The sequence below is a fragment of the Lagopus leucura genome, unplaced genomic scaffold (assembly GCF_019238085.1).
Source record: "Lagopus leucura isolate 7727_CA_CO unplaced genomic scaffold, USGS_WTPT01 Super-Scaffold_810, whole genome shotgun sequence".
NCBI classification, from domain to species: domain Eukaryota; kingdom Metazoa; phylum Chordata; class Aves; order Galliformes; family Phasianidae; genus Lagopus; species Lagopus leucura.
In genome coordinates, this window is record NW_024962261.1 from 5,418,519 (window position 1) to 5,435,927 (window position 17,409).

The 17,409-nt window shown below is 38.1% G+C and overlaps 1 long non-coding RNA gene across 1 annotated transcript in view; it reads right to left on the bottom strand.

Annotated features, from left to right (window-relative positions):
• Positions 1-13,596: 13,596 nt before the first annotated feature.
• The window catches only part of LOC122177172, an 80,474-nt gene continuing 76,661 nt past the window's right edge, over positions 13,597-17,409 (bottom strand). Inside the window, exon 3 of the long non-coding RNA XR_006177967.1 lies at positions 13,597-13,791. This is a non-coding gene — a long non-coding RNA (uncharacterized LOC122177172). The remainder of the gene's footprint in view (positions 13,792-17,409) is intronic.

Below are 17,409 nucleotides of genomic sequence, written 5' to 3' on the forward strand. Positions count from 1 at the left end.
TTGGATATTGGAGGTATGGAAGCAATGTTTTCTTCTGGGAACGCCTTATTTTTTTGAAATTTATGATTTACAGTATAGCAATAGCCAATAGCAGTAGTATTACCACCATTTTTGAGTGCACGAAATTGTAGTGTTGTATATAAGGTTGGTTTTCCCATGAGACTGAAAGAGTCTCCTTCATCAGACATGGTTTCAACAACTAGGGTGATTCCTTCCTACTGGCAATACTGTGTCCAACAATTACTAGTCACATTTATTCCCAAGCCCTCCAAATTCTTACAGGAAACAAGTTGGACTACTTTACTATTCCAGTGCTCTGCTATCAAACATCACCACATTTTTACCAACAGTAATGTCAATGTGAAAATTACCAAATTTTAAGCCAAAAATTTCAAACCCAAGGTTTTTCTTTTACAAAAGCATTTAAAAAGCACTCAGCAAAATAACTTTTACCCAATGAAAAGTATTATGTCAAGGAAAATCCTGGTCTGGTCTTTACCAATCTTTAAATATACTTAAGACAGTAGCAGGGCACTATCGCCAATTGTATTCCATTCACCTAAGTTCTTTCTTGTTTTAATTGAATGATACAAATGCTTTCAGCTCTTCCTCTGATATGGTGCTCAGTGTCCCAGCTCATCCTTATCCATTTTCTATTTGATCAGTATTATGTTCCCATGAAGTTTAAAAAACTCCATTATGTAAATAAACTCATTTGTGATCTCATGGTAGAGGACAACGGTAATACACATTATTTAGTCTCAATTTAACAAAGCAGGCTGGATCATCTGCTGGGATTTATGGCTTACTGGTGCTCATACTGACTCCAACAGATGAGCCCACTCAAGATAACAATTATAAAGAAACTTTCAAGGCTTGTACAATTGCTTCACTCATTTCACCTAAATGAATCAAACGTTTGATACAGAAACTATTGAAGAGGATTGAGTGGAGAAGTGGGAGAGCCAGAATTGCTCTTGCCAGGCATTGCCTGCCAAAAACAATAGGAAGATTTCTCTACATCTAATATTAGACAGCAGAACTGGACCTCTAGCTACTGTCTCCAGAAACGCGCCCAGTGGGTACGAGCCTATCTCTGCAGGAAGTGACCTGAGGGCACACGCTTTGTGCCAGGCTATCACCCCGCCTCAGGCACATGACTGGAGATGATGCCAGCAGCTGGGTACTGCTGGAAGCAGTGTGCTTCACTTGCTGAAGTGACACTCCTTTGGCAAAATACAGCCTGCAATGCTGCCGTGGTTTTGAAAAGGTTTCTTTGATGCTGCCGGGGGGTAGGGCTGAGACAATAGCTCATTAACTAACTCTCTCCAATATATATAAAAAAATAGTTTCTAATTAAAAAAGATGCCAACTACAAAGAGAATGATCTGAAAATAACTCCCACTAAATCTCCCCAGCCCCCATTTCTTCAAGTTTCTTGGCTTTAAGACTTTCCACACTCCTCTCTCTGCTTCCCCCTCTCCCACCTCTCACCTCCTCCCCCTCCAATCTGGCTTCTCCGCCTCCCTTGGCAGGCTCTTTAGCTTTAATTCAATAGTCAAAAGGCTGAATCAAAAGTTGTTTGAACCAACTTTAATTTCCTATCAGAAAAGGAGCAGTGGCTGAGGCTAGCCCAGCTGTGACAGAAAATTAATGGCAGTGACAAGCATGAGCTGCCGATATTTTTGCCTTATTTTGCATGTTTTATTTTCTAGCAGAGACACCCTACCTGCTCCACCAGGTGCAGTTCATGGGCATCTCTGTGATGGGCGTAGAGCAAAGCAGAACTGCTCATCTGGCCACTCTTGTCTGAAATGTAACTGCTGTCACAGGAAACCTGGAAGTGGAAAATGTTTTAGGTTCAGCATAAGGTGGATTTTGAAGAGAAAAAGACTGAATAAGTTAAGGGAGGGAGAGAGGCAGATGAAGAGAGGGTAGGCACAATTATGAAGAGACAAGAAAGACTGCCCAGTTTTACTCTTCTTGAATTATTGCTGAAATAGGTGCAGAGCACACAGACAGGAATTAGAAGAAGCCTTTAAGCAAGAAAGACCAGAGGGTGCTTTGATGAGCTTGATAACAACTCTGATATGTGGAATGGCTGTGGTGACTAACTGAAAAGAATGAATGCTGGTGGAGAGAAAAATCTCTTGGAGCTAGTAGATGGCATTAATGCAGAAACAAGTATAAATTCACTACAAATATATTTGGACAGAAGATAAGGAGTTATGTCATTAGAGCTGGGTGATCTCTGAGCAGAGCTACAGGAACAGGAGTTTACTACCTTCAGGGCATGGGTCAGTGGTATGCTAAGCGACATGCCTCCATCATAAGAGAGCAGAGTGAAAGACTGACTGGAGGGCAGTAAAGGAGAAAAGAGCTGCAAGGGCAGGAACCAACTGGATTGCATCTGACAGTGACATGGTTGTCTTCAGCTCCAGTGTGGTGTGAGCCAGCTCCAGCACCCCTGCCCTCCACATGCTGAGATCGATAACAAATTGTTACAGTCCTGGTAACACTGATAGTTGAGGCAGTCACAGCCTTGCCACAGGAGAAGCATAACTTTGTCTCGATCAGCAGCTGAGTAATTAGTTGTAACGAGCATTGACCAACCAGGTGATGCAAACAGGAGTCAACCAGACAGCAGAGCAATGCCTGAAACTGCTGGAATTGTGTAGCTGAGTGCCGCCATGGGCTAATTTCATTGGTGGTCTATCTAGAAACTGGTATATATGATTTGGGGCTGGAAAAAATTTATTTACATGAAAAACCTTCACAGGTTTTAAATAATAATAGTAAAGTTATGCTTCTGTATAATTCTACTAAAAGAAATAAAAACACTACACAGTGATTTTTCAGCATGTCGTAGAGAGCAGAGACAGGCTGATTTTTTCTCAAAGGCTAATATTGCACCATTTTAGTTTGATTTAATTAATTAATCTTGTGTGCTTAAACTCTTAAATTCAGTAAATGTTTCCTTTCACAAAAAAAGAGTCACACATTATGAGTAGTTGAGCCTGACATCAGTTGTCTTTTAATTATGTCTTATTAGGTAAACGTTAAAAATAGAAATCTAGAATATAGAAATTCATTCCTTCTGCTCTTCTTGGTTGTTTCGTTGTTTTTGTTTTCATTGCTATGTTTTGGTTTGGTTCTTTTTCCCCCAGCTATTTGAGGGTTTGAAAATGAACCGGGCATACTGCATCACTTGAGGAAAAGAAACTCTTAGATATAATGGGAAAATTTAAATTAAAAAAAAAAGTAGGTTTTTAAAACCTGCAAGAGCATATGGCAATAGCACACGCATCTTTACATGCATTGAATGCTGACACTTGCACAAGGCTGAATTTTAGCTGTAAGGGAGACCATGAGAACCTTCTACTCTCCATGAAATGAGGTACACACCACAGCAAAAATGCTATTAATCTCCCAGATCTTCACCAAACCCAGACACGTGGTTCTCTTGCTTTCAGTATTGTGCAAAATGTTCAAATTACATATACTCCAAAACTCAAACTAAAGAATTTTACAAGTTGCTATCAGTACCACAACTATAATTCAGCCATTTCTTCTGTATTTCTCTGGATTCTTTTGACAGAACACTCTTGTTAAATGTAGTAACAAAATACAAATTATAACTTGTTATTTTTTGTGTGTGTGTGAGGTAGTGGAAAAAAAAAAAAAAAAAAAGAGTACATTAGCTAAGAAAACACCTTTAATTTCAATAGTCACCATCCCCCACAAAAAAAAAAAAAAAAAAAGAGCACTCCCACCCCCCCCCCCCCCAGCCCACTCCCCCCCCCCCCCCCAAAAAAAAAGGATAAAAAGAATCCATGTTGTCATTACAGAGGGTTTTATGGCAAAATAAATAAATAACTAAATAAATAAAATTACATTCATTTAATCTCCCACAGTTCTTTCTTACACAGTATCAACTCCCCTTGTGCACACCCATCCACCCTGCATACAGTGAGTGCATATGGGACATTGGAATAGCTGTGGGATAAGTGCAGTATTAGCACAGTATGGTAGCTTTGATATGTGATGCTCTGCAGGGCTGCCAGCAGAGTGACAGTCTCCTTCCTCTAATGCAAAGACTATTCATCTATTCAGCTCACTTGTAATAGTCTTATGTTGTCATTAGTGGCATGAAGCAGATTGTGCATTGCAATGGAAAGCTTTGCATCCCTGAGGATTAGTTCTTGCTTTTGAGTGCCAGTTCTAAAGCATTCAACAATTTTTATCAAATGAAAATAAGGGTCAAATACAAGCAAATGAAAAGAATAGAAAACAAACAGGCCAAAATAATACATAAGCAAGAATTTGTGCTCCTACTATATTCCAATGGGAATTTCTGTAGTAAGGTATTGTTCATATCAGCACAGTTAGGAGCTTATCTCTGATCACAGAAAAAAATCTACACTTTGAATTCAAATGCACAAATTGCAACAGTTAAACAATAAATGCTTTCTCCTTGAAAAAAAATAATAATAAAGGCCAGGTGTTGCTCCATGGAATCGATTCAGAGCATTTAAATCTGTAAATTTTACTGAATTCAGATAGTATAAAACTGTGAGAAATAGCTCAGAAAATAAAGGAGATCTGAGTGCCCATGACCCACTTCTGGTACCAGCACTCATGGTAAGTAGAATTTTTATTTGAGTGGGTTTGCAGATTCAAGGAGAGAAGGTGCCACATAATTTGTCAGAGATGTTCCTGCTAAGGATAGAGGACCACTGTTCTAGGTGATACAGAAAAAAATCCATCTGGAAGGTTTACAGTGCAAAGCAACCCCACATGACAAATAAGTAAGTTGCCTCTAGTAAAGCAGCAAGTCAGTGTTAGATCCAAGTACAGAGTAAAGGTCTCCAGTCCTAGTCTAGCAGTCTCTCCTTCCCCCTCCTTCCATGCCCTACTATGATATTACTGTGTTTTCAAGGACTAAATTTTAAGGCTTTGTATACCTGTAAACGTGGAAACATTCTGTGTGGAGGAGTGCTGGTAAAAGGCTATTTAAAAGAACAAAAATACCATATGCTTCCTGGATTAAACTTGAAACCTCACTAAAGTCAGTATAAAAGCCTAAGATCTACTTGTGATTTGGTGTGAATTTTCATTTGATCAGAGAGGAATGGTATTCTTGTAAACAAAGTTGCTAATTTAACCCAACCCAGAATAAACGTGAGTGTAAACATGAAGTAATAGCACTGTACCTTGGGAGCAAACAGCCTAAGGAGATGCTGCCCTCTGAGTTTACTAACCTTAAATACTAATGGAAGCACATCAATTACTAACACAATAGAGAGTGAAGAGCATTCATATTCTCCAGCCTCATATAAATGGTTTCCTCCTAAACTAGCCGCCATCTCTCCAGATTGGTGGTTTAAAACAGATGCCAGGCATACAGGCATGAATGAGAAAGTGTCAGTAGGGGTAGTAATCTTTGTGTCTGTTAACAGCAGATTATGTATTAAATAAGGCTACTATATTCAAACACTGCCATTTTATTCTTACTGCTAAGTATAGAAAATGTATGAGTAGCAAAGGCTGAGATTCCTCCCTGAAATATTCTAGTGACATCAGCCTTAATCCCTCTATTGATGAAGATCCAAAAAAAAAAAAGCAGAAATAGAGCAACATTGTTAAGTAAAACCTAGTGACATAATTGTACTTCAATATTAGTTCTATAAATAGAATTATATTGATCTTAGTGAGCGCACACTGGATTTGTATGCTTTGAGAGGGGAAAAAAAAAAAAAAAAAACACACAAAAAAACCTTTTAAATTCCAACCCAAATCCATAATACTAAATTTTCAAATCTCTGGCACTTATTTTCATGTAAACAAAACATTTTTCTTTCCAAAGGAGTACCAGAAAAAAAAAATCAGAAAATTCAGAAGATATTACACCTGTATAATTTCTAATCTCCAGGGGTGTATTTCCTTGAATAACTATCCCAAAACTCATAACTTATATTATTTGAAGACCAAGCATTTATAGGAATTTAATTTAATCCCGCAGATCACAGAACTATGTTTGATGCTGAAGAGATGGGCAAGAAAGGACACGCATGATCAAAATTAATATATTTGTTTCTCTTAAACATTGTTTACTGAAAAATTGTCTTAATATTTTAATCATTAATAAGAGATTGGACCTCCTGACTTCAGTTTTAAATTGAATCCTTAAAATGAAAACTTCTGAAGTAATAATTAGAATAAAAAAGTACAGAAGGTGTCAGGTGATGAAGACAAATTTGATTTAAAATACTGTCAGAATCATAACTGGTCAATGTTTCTAGCATTCAAGTTTATGTGTATATGTATAATTAAATTTTTAATAATACTTTTACATTCATAACAGCTTGTAAATTCTGTTTGTTAGATCTATAAGCAGCTGCACTTTCAGTCTAAAAAACATGGAGTGATAAACAGAATTATCTTAAAGAAATTTGCAACAGAGCTGAAGTTTTCCCAAGGAGCATATAGATGTTGGACATCTTTTATAAGACCACCTCACTATTTCTTAGCGCCTCTATATTTTTCCAACTAATTTCTTAAAAAAAAAATAACGTAGGATAATTCCATTTGCTTCCAAATTTCTATCTATCCATGTACCTATCTATTTATCTATCTATCTATCTATCTATCTATCTATCTATCTATCTATGTATATGACATACACGATATATATATTTGTCCAGGATATGCTAACTTAGCCATGGCAGAATCATTTATTGCGGTAAAAAATCACTAGTTTCCCTATGTAGGTAAATTTCATTTGCATTCAAGAATGAGGTCTGAAGGAAAATACTTCAATAGACCAATCCGATTGACTACACCCAGAGATCTGTTGTATTAGGTCCCCCTAAAGTCCTCTAAGATGCAATTCAAAGTGACATAAGATACGTGCCGTGAATAAATACATCTACAGGTCATAATCTTGAACTCAAAACATCTGAATATGGCAGTATCTTGTCATCAACTGACAACTCTGTAGTTTTGGTATAAGAAATGTAATATCAGCATGAACTGCAGCTGTTTGATCTTCCTGACAAGCCCAGTTCTTTCTCATCACATATGGAACTTGTGAAAAATTTCCTCCCTAAGATCTGTAATTCGGGGCACTACACTGAAAGTTCATGGAATCTTTTCCAGTATTTCCCTTTCCCTATGAAGCAGTTTTCCTTACTACAGCTTAAGTGTTTATTTTTTTACCTACTTTGTGCACACAGGTAAAACTTGTCACCTTTCATACTGCCACAAGATTCTTCAAAGATACAGAAGCCCAATTCATTCAGTCTTGCATAGTAGGTCATATTTTCTCAATCTCCAGTCACTTTTCTTTAATCAGTCATGATTAAAGACATTCTTGGAGGAAGGAATTAAAAATTGGACTTTCCTTCAACTATGATATCATCATCTGGAATAGAATGGTTTCCTCATTTCTTATAGACAAGCTTTGTTTCATATAGATTTTCTTTTTCCTTTTTTTTTTTTTTCTCATAAAAGGATAATGCAGGCAACTCTTTCCAGCTGACTGACCCCTCAACACTGTATCTCATTCTCCCCAGAAAGAAGGCTTGCATAGATATAGGATAACATAGGTTTCTGAGATTATCTTTGCTGAATTGCATCTTGGTTTTTCAGCTTAGCCAGGACTCTTTTCATTTCTGAACACCAGCCTTCAGCATACATCCAATCTCCCAATGCCATGCACATAACTATAGTGAACACAAAATGTGGTCATCTAAGATTTCAGAATTTTCATTAATACCAGATCACAAGTGAGACTTGCAGAAACTCATTTTGACAGGAATTCATTGACATTCATTTTGAATGTGATTTATCAAATAGATTTGATGCCTGATGCTTCAATTTAGAGAAATCTTAAGGAACTGTTAACAATCTCATTGTGCTCATGAGATATTTCTGCAACAATTAATGCATCTCTTGGTCCGTCTCCTCTAGCCAGAAGGTTGGCTACCTTACTATGGAATGGGTGATCAGTGTGATAAAAAACTTGTCCCATATTGTTCGTTAAATTAGAAAGCAGAAATTAAAGCCTTCTCTTCCCTTCTAAAACTGAAGAGAGGAAATATTTAGGAATCAAAAAAATAAAAATAAAAATAAAAATAAGATATAATATTAAGAATTTTTTTGTACCAAGAAGGACCCAGTTCTGTCCAGTTTTGAGTGGAGAGCTGCTGATAATACCACCTCAAGAAGAGATATGCAAAAGAAACTTTCAAAATGCATATGGATTTGTAAAGAACAGAGAAAAAGAAGCAGGAGGGAGGATTTCTAATTGAGCGTGTTCCAACAAATGTAGGACAAGCTCGCAGTAATGGGAGGTTGGCAGGAGGGAAAAGAGAGGTGAGCAAACAGTCTAAATAATATACATCAAAGAAAGACAAAACACACTGCCACAGCATGAATAGGCATTGCCTCACAGGAATGCTTATTTCTCTGTATGTACCTAGGACACAAATAAATATATGGATAACAGAATAACCATTTCAGAATTAAAAACTAGAAATAAAGAGAAAGAACATTTTTGTTCTAACTTGATCAGTCAGTACAGGAGAAAAAGGGAAAAAAAGATTAATCAGCACAAACATGCCAAAAGTATAAACAAAGAAAAAGTATTTTTGAAACATAATTAACAGCTATTTGGGCATTGCTTTAAATGACTTTTTTGATGAAATGTAAGCAAACATGAGGTTAGGCCTAATTACCAGTTCTTTGTAGATAAATCCCAAAGTCATTACCAAGCTTTGTTGGATTTAATCTACATAACTTTTCAAGGAACTCTTTAAGGAAATGGCTGAAAATGCTGCATGTTCCCCACCCACTTAGGGGGCCAGCAACACAAGAAATCACAGGACACATTCAGCACATATGCACTGGAGGATGTCCTATAGACAGATAAAACAGGGACGTTCAGAGGCTGTTTGCCTGGACAGCAAACATGTTCTTGACTGTATCTCAAACACAAAAATAGAGATCCATCAACAAACAGCAAGGATTCTACATGTTTTTTTTCAAAGAGTCTGAAATTTGCCCCACCATCCTTTTTTTCAACACAATCCCTGCTATATTAATGCTCATCTAGATCTTAAAATTTCTGGTGCTGCAGATCCAACTTTTTTTTTTTTTTTTTTTTAAGTTTTATCAGTTCTCTGGAGCTATATAAATAATTGACAGTAATTAATTATTATTATAGCTACCCAAAAAATGAAGACAGTGATCTATATCCAAAAGTGGAAAATTACTATAAAGGCCATATGTCAGATAAAAAATAATCTCCCCTTCTGACTTTCTTTTTTTCCCCTGTGCTTTTAATTTTTTTATAAATGTATTAAATAGTACATTATGCACCAAAAAATTTTACCACCCATTTTCACTGATATCCTGTTACGCAAGCAGCACCTGTCAATACTCTCCTGTTGAGAGCCTCTGCTTGTAACGCCATGTATGGTTCAGAGGCTGGGATGATACTTCTTTTTGAATCTATAAGGAGTGTCAAGTCCAAAGTCACCACAGCTTTTCATTTTCATCCCCAGAACTCCCAACATGGACATTTTTAAAATAGAAAATCAAATGCAATTATCTCACAGCAAGAGGTTTCTTCTTTGCTAGAAAGAATGCAAGGAGATGCTATCCCACCAGGATGTTACCAAAGGGAGACAGAGACACAAACTACCTAAAGACACATTTCAACTAGTATGGGCATCTAAGTCATACTTCATTTACCATATTTGCATGCTAGTGCCTTTAGAATCACGTGGGATTCAGCTAAGTGGAATTCACAGGAAAATTTCAGATAGTCTTTGTACTTTTCACAGTAGCACAGTTCCAGAGTTTTTTCACAAAGGGTTTTATCTATAATTTTCTCCCAAAGAAACATGATGCAAATAGTACTATACTAGTGCAAGAACTGAGATTTTGCTAGAAAATCCCAACACTGCATACTACCAGAACAAAACTGTGTATGTAGTCCAGGTTTCAGAAGCCTCTTGCCTCTCAGGACACTTTCTGCTCAGCCAAATCTACTAAGCACAGGTATGACTAGTAGAGGTGTGTACAAGGCAAGTGGAGGTTGAGGTAGACCAACAGAATCACAGAATAACAGAATTGTAGTGGTTGGAAGAGACCACTGGAGATCATCAAGTTCAGTCCCTTGCTAAAGCAGTTTCCCTACAGTAGGTTGCACAAGAAAGTGTTTAAGTTGGGTCTTGAATATCTCCCAAGAAGGAGACTCTACAGCTTTTCTGGCAGCCTGTTATAGGGATAACTGTACAATCTTCTTTTCATATTTTAGACAATAACCAATTGTGTTCTCCGTGCTAAGGAAAAGTACAAGCATCTTCTGAGCTATTTACCTTCTGTGTATTTTGTGAAGTGTTTGTGCTCCCTCAGTGCTAAAGATTAACAAAAGATAGAGACATAGTTATTTTAATTGCTATGTATGCAGCAGAAAGCCCTTTGATTTCTCAGTGGTTTTTTTTAAGCAAAATTTCTGCGTTGGTGTAAGGCAGATTTTCCAGGCTTCAACAAACCAGATGGCCATCCAAAAATGCGATATGAAATTTTTATAGGAAGCTAAGAGCTAACCCATCTCAGGGAGAGATTTTTCAGAGATTCCAAACTTTTAAAAATAAATATTACCACAGGATCTTATGTATCTACATTTGAACTATAATGAATAAATAAATAGCCCCAGTGACAATTACCTAAATTTTATATTTAGAAGGGAAAGAACACGTGCAACAAACAATAGCACACTGTGATATTAATGAAGCACTTGCTTCCTCTAAATGTAGAAATTCAGCAATTATCACTAGAATTGGCATGTATAAAGGTGCTGGTGACAATTTTAAAAAGGCATATTGCTTATCTGATAGACCAGAATGCATGCTTTGGACCCGAAGCATTCTGTTACAAAGTGTTCAGTGACACAGTCCCACACGCAGCCAAGCTTATGCTCAACTCAGCGATGGCTGTGGTGGAAAGAAAGAGGTGATTGCAAGTCTTCCTTCTGCTTGCCCCAACTTTGTGTTGGCTGGAGGCCAAGCCAGCCATCAGCACAAATTAGAGTTGCTATAAAGATGTTCTACTTTACACCAGCTAGTTTGGACCCCTGAGGAGTACAGCACTCAGACATCAGAGTTCGTATTGAACTTCGGACCTTTCCCATCAAACCTCTGTCAGGCTCCTTCCCTGCTAAAAGGTAGCTGCTTTATGCTCTCAAGATTTTTGCCCTGTGCTTTTAGAGCACGTCAGGAAAACTGACAGAGCTGACCACACCAAGCTGAAAGGTCTCTGAGTCACAGGAGTCTTCAGTTGCCCTCTAAAGCTTTAAGGTCACTGCAGTGTAACCAAAGATGTGGCGTGGAGATCTTGCCAAAGAAATGCCTTCTGGAAGCTTTTCTCTCAAAAAAGCTAACTCTACCTGAATCTCTTGTCCCAAGCAAACACAGAGCTAACACGCTTTGCTCCCTCTTGAGCCTACGTATGCATCCTTAACCCTCTCCACCCCGATTTCCTGGGTGAAAAATACTGCTCTCCCATTTTTCATTAGGCTTCTCAGTGCAGACCGTTACCTTGTGACCCTATTATAATTCACTTGCAGAAAAAAAACAAAGTTAGCATGATGTGGGAAGGTGATAATTTACCACCTGGCTGAGTACAAGGTCTCAGCTTTAGCTTTCCACCCTATTATATACCAAGTAAAGCTAGTCACAGGATGAAGAATTTAGGCAGCAGATGAAATCTTCTTTAAATCTCTGAGCAGTAAAGGCTTCATATTCAACTCTCTGCTTCCCAGTACACTTGTATAGAAAACACTGTTGAACACTGCTGAACTGCTAGGCCAAATTTCTTTTAAGTGACCAAACTGGAAAAGGATCTTGTGGCACATAGCACTTCACCCCAGCAATATCTTCAAGTGGCCAGAAAGCTCTCTTTGTATTTTGGAATTTGGCACAAAATATACAAGGAAATTAATTACTGAAGCAATCAGAATATGTTTGTTCTGCAATACAGACATAATTGCTTGTTCCACTTCTACAAATGCTCCCAGGAAGGAGGACACCTGCCCCATAAATCCACGTGTCCTGTACACACATATTGGTGCAGTGGCAGGGACAAACAGTCCTCCTGTGATTAGTAATCAGTCATGTACTCCTTGTACTCATAAAGTTCATTTATTTTTGCCTGGGGAAGAATCAACAAAATTGGTTCAGAAGGCTCTTTGTTGATAGGTAGTTGACAACTGTCATACACCATCAGCAAGAAAAACTGCAGCATAATTGAAAGTTTGCATTATTGATCCTACAAAAGAATTAGGGAAAAAAAGACAACACAACACACAAGGAAAAATTCGTGTAGCCGTAAAAAAAAAAAAAAAAAAAAAAAAGTGACTAGAATGACTCCTGCATGTGCTTACCTTCCCCAAGAGGTAACACTGCTAAAGGTTATGGTGTGCAGAAAGCCCTCAATACAGTGGCATCATGACCAGTTTTCTAGGTGGAGTAATTGCACTTTTTCCACATAAATTTTCAGAGACAGTTCAGAGATAATAGTATGTTGGAGTAAGTCCACATCACCAAGACTTCAGACATCACTAATGTCTTTGTTCAGACATCACTAATGTCTTTGTGGGGACAAACTGCTCACATTATTTGGTCCTGTAGAATAGGCACTCTCTGGCTTGCAAGATTATTAAAAGAACCAGATGCTCTCAGCAATTGTACTGCCTCTGAGATCCCCACCATTATCATATGGTGCCCCTTGCCATTAAGGACCAGGCTGTTAGAAATAATTGCCATGAGCACAGGAGACATGCAACCTCTATCACCTAACCTCATGATGAACTTTCTACTGCAAAAGTAGTTAAAGCATAGAAACAGTGGCCAGAGAGCTGTTATCATGGCAGCCAAAAATTAACCACTCCTCTCCCACTATGACAAGTCTATCCATCTTCTAAATGAAATAGGGGGCTTCTTGTTCCAACAGTTTGTTGAACCCCTAAAAAAATAAATACATGCCATCCCAGCCAAATAACTTAATAAGAAAAGAAATTGCTGTGTCACAGAAAAGCAGACTTCAACTACATCTTCCTGTTTTCTGCAATAATGACAAAATTTTCACTGCATGGACTTTTATCCCTGCTCTGCATGCCATTTGATGCAATACTGAATCTGCATACGGACTGCAAAGCAGAAATATGATCTAACCACTTGTCTCAACTCTTCTCAAGATGCTCTTTGCTCACTCATGCTCTTGTTGTGTTTTCCTCTCGGCAGCCGGATGACTGTGTACAAAAACATGCAGTTATAAATGAACACACCAAATGGTTCTCAACACTGAGCAGAACAATCAGGCGGTGGAATGCACTGGGAAATTCCCCATTCTGCGCCTTTTGTTCCAGGCCTGCTAATGCGTTTTCCATGAGAATTTCTTCTGCAATGGAAAAAAATAAACATCTCTCCAAATGTTAGGCAAACAACTTATTTATTATTAGAAGGAAAGGCAGAAAGGGGAATCTAGCAGAGCTTTAAACAAGAATTTACTATGCGAGCTGAATATTTTTAAAATGCAAAATTATATTTCAAGAGTCATTTAGTAAAAATTGTGGCTCCAAGTCCTTACAATCCAACTCTTCTGAGATGTCATTAAGATTGGCTGCCCAGTGATCTTGGTCAATGGTATGTACTTGCACAAGGATGCAGAATCAAGTCCTTATTGCACCATCTTAGTGATTCTTCTCATGACAAGACCTAATTCCTATAAAGATGGAGACAAACAGTAGAAGATACATAACAATATGAAACGTGGTAGGCTAAATTTACCATTCTATCAGGCATCAATACACTGGTGCTTTCCCATAAGAGATCATCCAGAAGGCATCTGGCTGCAGAACAAATTTCTGAAGCTCTCCAAGAATGGTCTGGGTTCAACTTTTGTCCAACATCCTACCTCTGAAAATGAAGCAAAGAACGTAAATAGTAAAAAAAAAAAAAAAAAGGGAAAAAACAAAAAGCAAAAAAAACCAAACACAATAAGAAATGATGAAGAAAGGGGAGTAATTATGTAAGTAGATTAGTGGTAAGGGATAAGTGTGATAAATGGAGAAGATGCAGGTTATAAAAAAGGGATGGTAAAGTAAAAGAGTTGTTGTGGGAAATTCTGCTGCTAAAGAGCTACAGCTCCAGGTGTTTTTCAAAATATCCCTCTGGTAACAAATGATCTATGACATTTGTCTCCTAATCCTCTCAGCATGCCTAAGCAGCACCATAGTCTATTGATTGAAATTCTGCAGCATTGACCATAATCACAATACCAACCTCCTGCTACCTTCAACAGCCGTAGCCCACGAAAATAAAATCCCCACATACGTCATATACAGGAGGATTAAATTTCAAGCAGCAGTAGCTCTATAAACATGCTATGTGTTTACACGTAGCTTTCAAACAAAAATCTTTGCTGCAAGAAGTACATAGCTAAGGGCTGCATAACATCTTTTAGCCTTTCTTTAGAATTTCTGAAGTAGATTTTTCTTCTGGCTATTTTCCTAAGGCATAATCTGTTTTTAGGCTATGCAAATAAAAACAGTTTTGCTTTTTTGTTCAGGGGAAGCAGGGCTTGTGGTGGCTGAAAGGGCAGTTGAGGTGAGAATGATTGGGCCCCGTCTCTTCTGTGGTGGCATTGTGGTTTTGCTGCAGGGACCATCCAAATGAAAGAATTGTGTGTCTTAATAAATACAGACCTGTGTAATGCTCTCTGTGAACATGTGTACTGGCCTTATGAATGTGAATAAAAGGGATGTACATTGCCCATAATTGATTTTCTTGTGCAGTTGTCTGCACTCCCCTGTACCTCAACCACACACCCTTCTGTAGCAATCTTGTGTTGTGCAACTGTTTATCATGAGGATTCAGCAAACATATACACAGCTGAATTCTTGTACAGAACTTGATTTATGGTCATAGAATTCATTTTTAATGAGCCCTTTCCCAAAATATCAACAGTGTGTTTTGATTTCCAAGAGCAGTTTAATAGTGAGGGGAAAAAAAACACGCACATACACACAAAACCCACCCTTCTTGCTCCTTGACTTAGGAATGCCACAAAGGCTACATTTTCTTCCAGCTTTAAATGGCACAGTAGATAGCATTACTCTGCCATAGGAAGACTACCTGCACGTGTAGCACAGCTTCAGCCTCAGAAGTCTTCATCTCCCTAGCTGCAGGGCAGACACGGAGGTAGGTATTCAGGAGAGAGGTACAGTTCAGAAGACAGTGCTTAGTATCTGAGAGCTGCCTTGAAGGATCAGTAACCTGACAAGGACTGCAGACACTTTTTACTCTCAAATCACAAGGTCACAAAAATTACACCCTATATTTTAAATCAAATAATGTAGAAAATGCTGAACAGCATGTCTTCTTTTCCACCTTCCAACATTTATGGTCATACATACATAGAGAGTGCCTTGAGGTCCAATAATCTCACTAATGCTTGACATTATGTGAGCATAAGAGGCTGCTTTCTCTTCAGGGAACCAAAATATAGATGAATAATAAAGATGGTTAGAGTTTTCTCTATCACAGCTAGCTTGTCCAGAGGCAAAAGAAAATCTTGTCTTACATTTTTCATTCAAAATATGTGTAATATTGCTGCGCTTTAGCTGAAAACTGGGTTGGGAAAAAGTGATTCCTCTGGTTGCATGATCAATGCGTTATGTAAAACACAGTTTGGTTATATCATCTCTGAGACTAACAACAAAATAGCTCATATTTTTTAATGGCTGACTTCAAAAAGGGAGATACCTCTCCCTCCCATCTGAGACCTAGTTTCTTTCAATAATTATATTTTTTCTAAGCCTCGAATGTCCTGACAGATTGCTGCAGCCCCAGAATAATCCATGCTATTGGAGACCCCACATTGAAGAAGGACTAAGAAGTGCCCACCACATCACAGTTATGAATGCATCATGCCAATATAGGGCACATCAACTCCATGGGTCAGCAAAGACCCTTCCATCTGTTAGGACAGACTTACATGTCAAGCTCATGGTAAATACAGCTCATGTGCATCCACTAAGCAAAGGGAAGCCTGGCTTCCCTTACAACTTTCCTGCAACCATATGCATGTTAGCCTATTGCCCTTCTTTCAGCAAGGACCAAATTATCATTTCCTAATTAGACAAATCAGTAATTGTTGCATGCAGACCTTCCACTACAAGGCAAGAAAATCAAACTAGAAAAATGGCCTGGCAGAGGCTCCCATAAATACAGCTGCCAGTGACTTTTTCCTCTCAAGAATGTGTTTATAACTGCAATAGAGTGAAAATTCAGCAGAAGACTTGGCATTAACTATTACTTTGAATCTGGCTGTGTCACGTTCATGAAAAATGCATCCTCTCCGGCCACAAGACACAGAAACAAGTTCTACTGAATTAAAATCATCTCTAATTATCAATGATAAAGAAGTCAAAGGAAAAAACTCAAACTTTGCAACTGTAATTGGGTAATGAGTTATTGTTTCAAACGTCTTTAAAAGAAGAATTAAGTTGATTCTAGAAGGTCGGAAATCTTCTAGATACTTCATTATTTTAGTAGCTGAATTATTATCTAACAATTGCAGACCAGCACTGTACCACAAGTTATTATCAAAGGATCCATAGGTACAAAGTGGATGCTTTTCATTTATGGGAGAAATAATATGCTATTTTTCTGCCTCTTTCTTAGGGCATGACATATAATACAAGCGTCTGCAAAAGCAAGGTTCATACACAAAAGCAGAAAGGGTCTGGAAAAATTGTACCCTTCTTTATAAATTTTTAACTGGCTGACTAGAGAAGGCTGTACTGGAGAGGGGAAGGCTGTGGGGCGATCTCATTGCAGCCTTCCAGTACCTAAAGGGAGCCTATAAACAGGAGGGGAGTCAATTCTTTACAAGGGTAGATAATGACAGAACAAGGAGAACAAGGGGAAAGGATTTTAAGTTGGAGGAGAGAGGATTTAGGTTGTATATCAGGGGAAATTTCTTTATAGAGAGAGTGGTAAGGTGCTAGCACAGGCTTCCCAGAGAGTCTGTGGATGCTTTGTTGCTGGAGATGTTCAAGGCCAGGTTGGATGAGGCCCTGGGCAGCCTGGTCTACCAGTGTGGAAGTTGGTGGCCCTGTCTTTGTCAGAGGAATTGGAGCTTGATGATCCTTGAGGTTCCTTCCAATCCGGGCCATTCTATGGTATGATTATATGATTATGATTCTATGATAACTATTTTTGAAGAAATCCTGAATTAAAGACAAGAGTGAACTGCAGTTTCTATCTATCCCTGCTCCTATCATCTTTCTTGTTTATTTTCCATGCTTTCTCTTGTCTTCTGACTTTGAATTCTCTT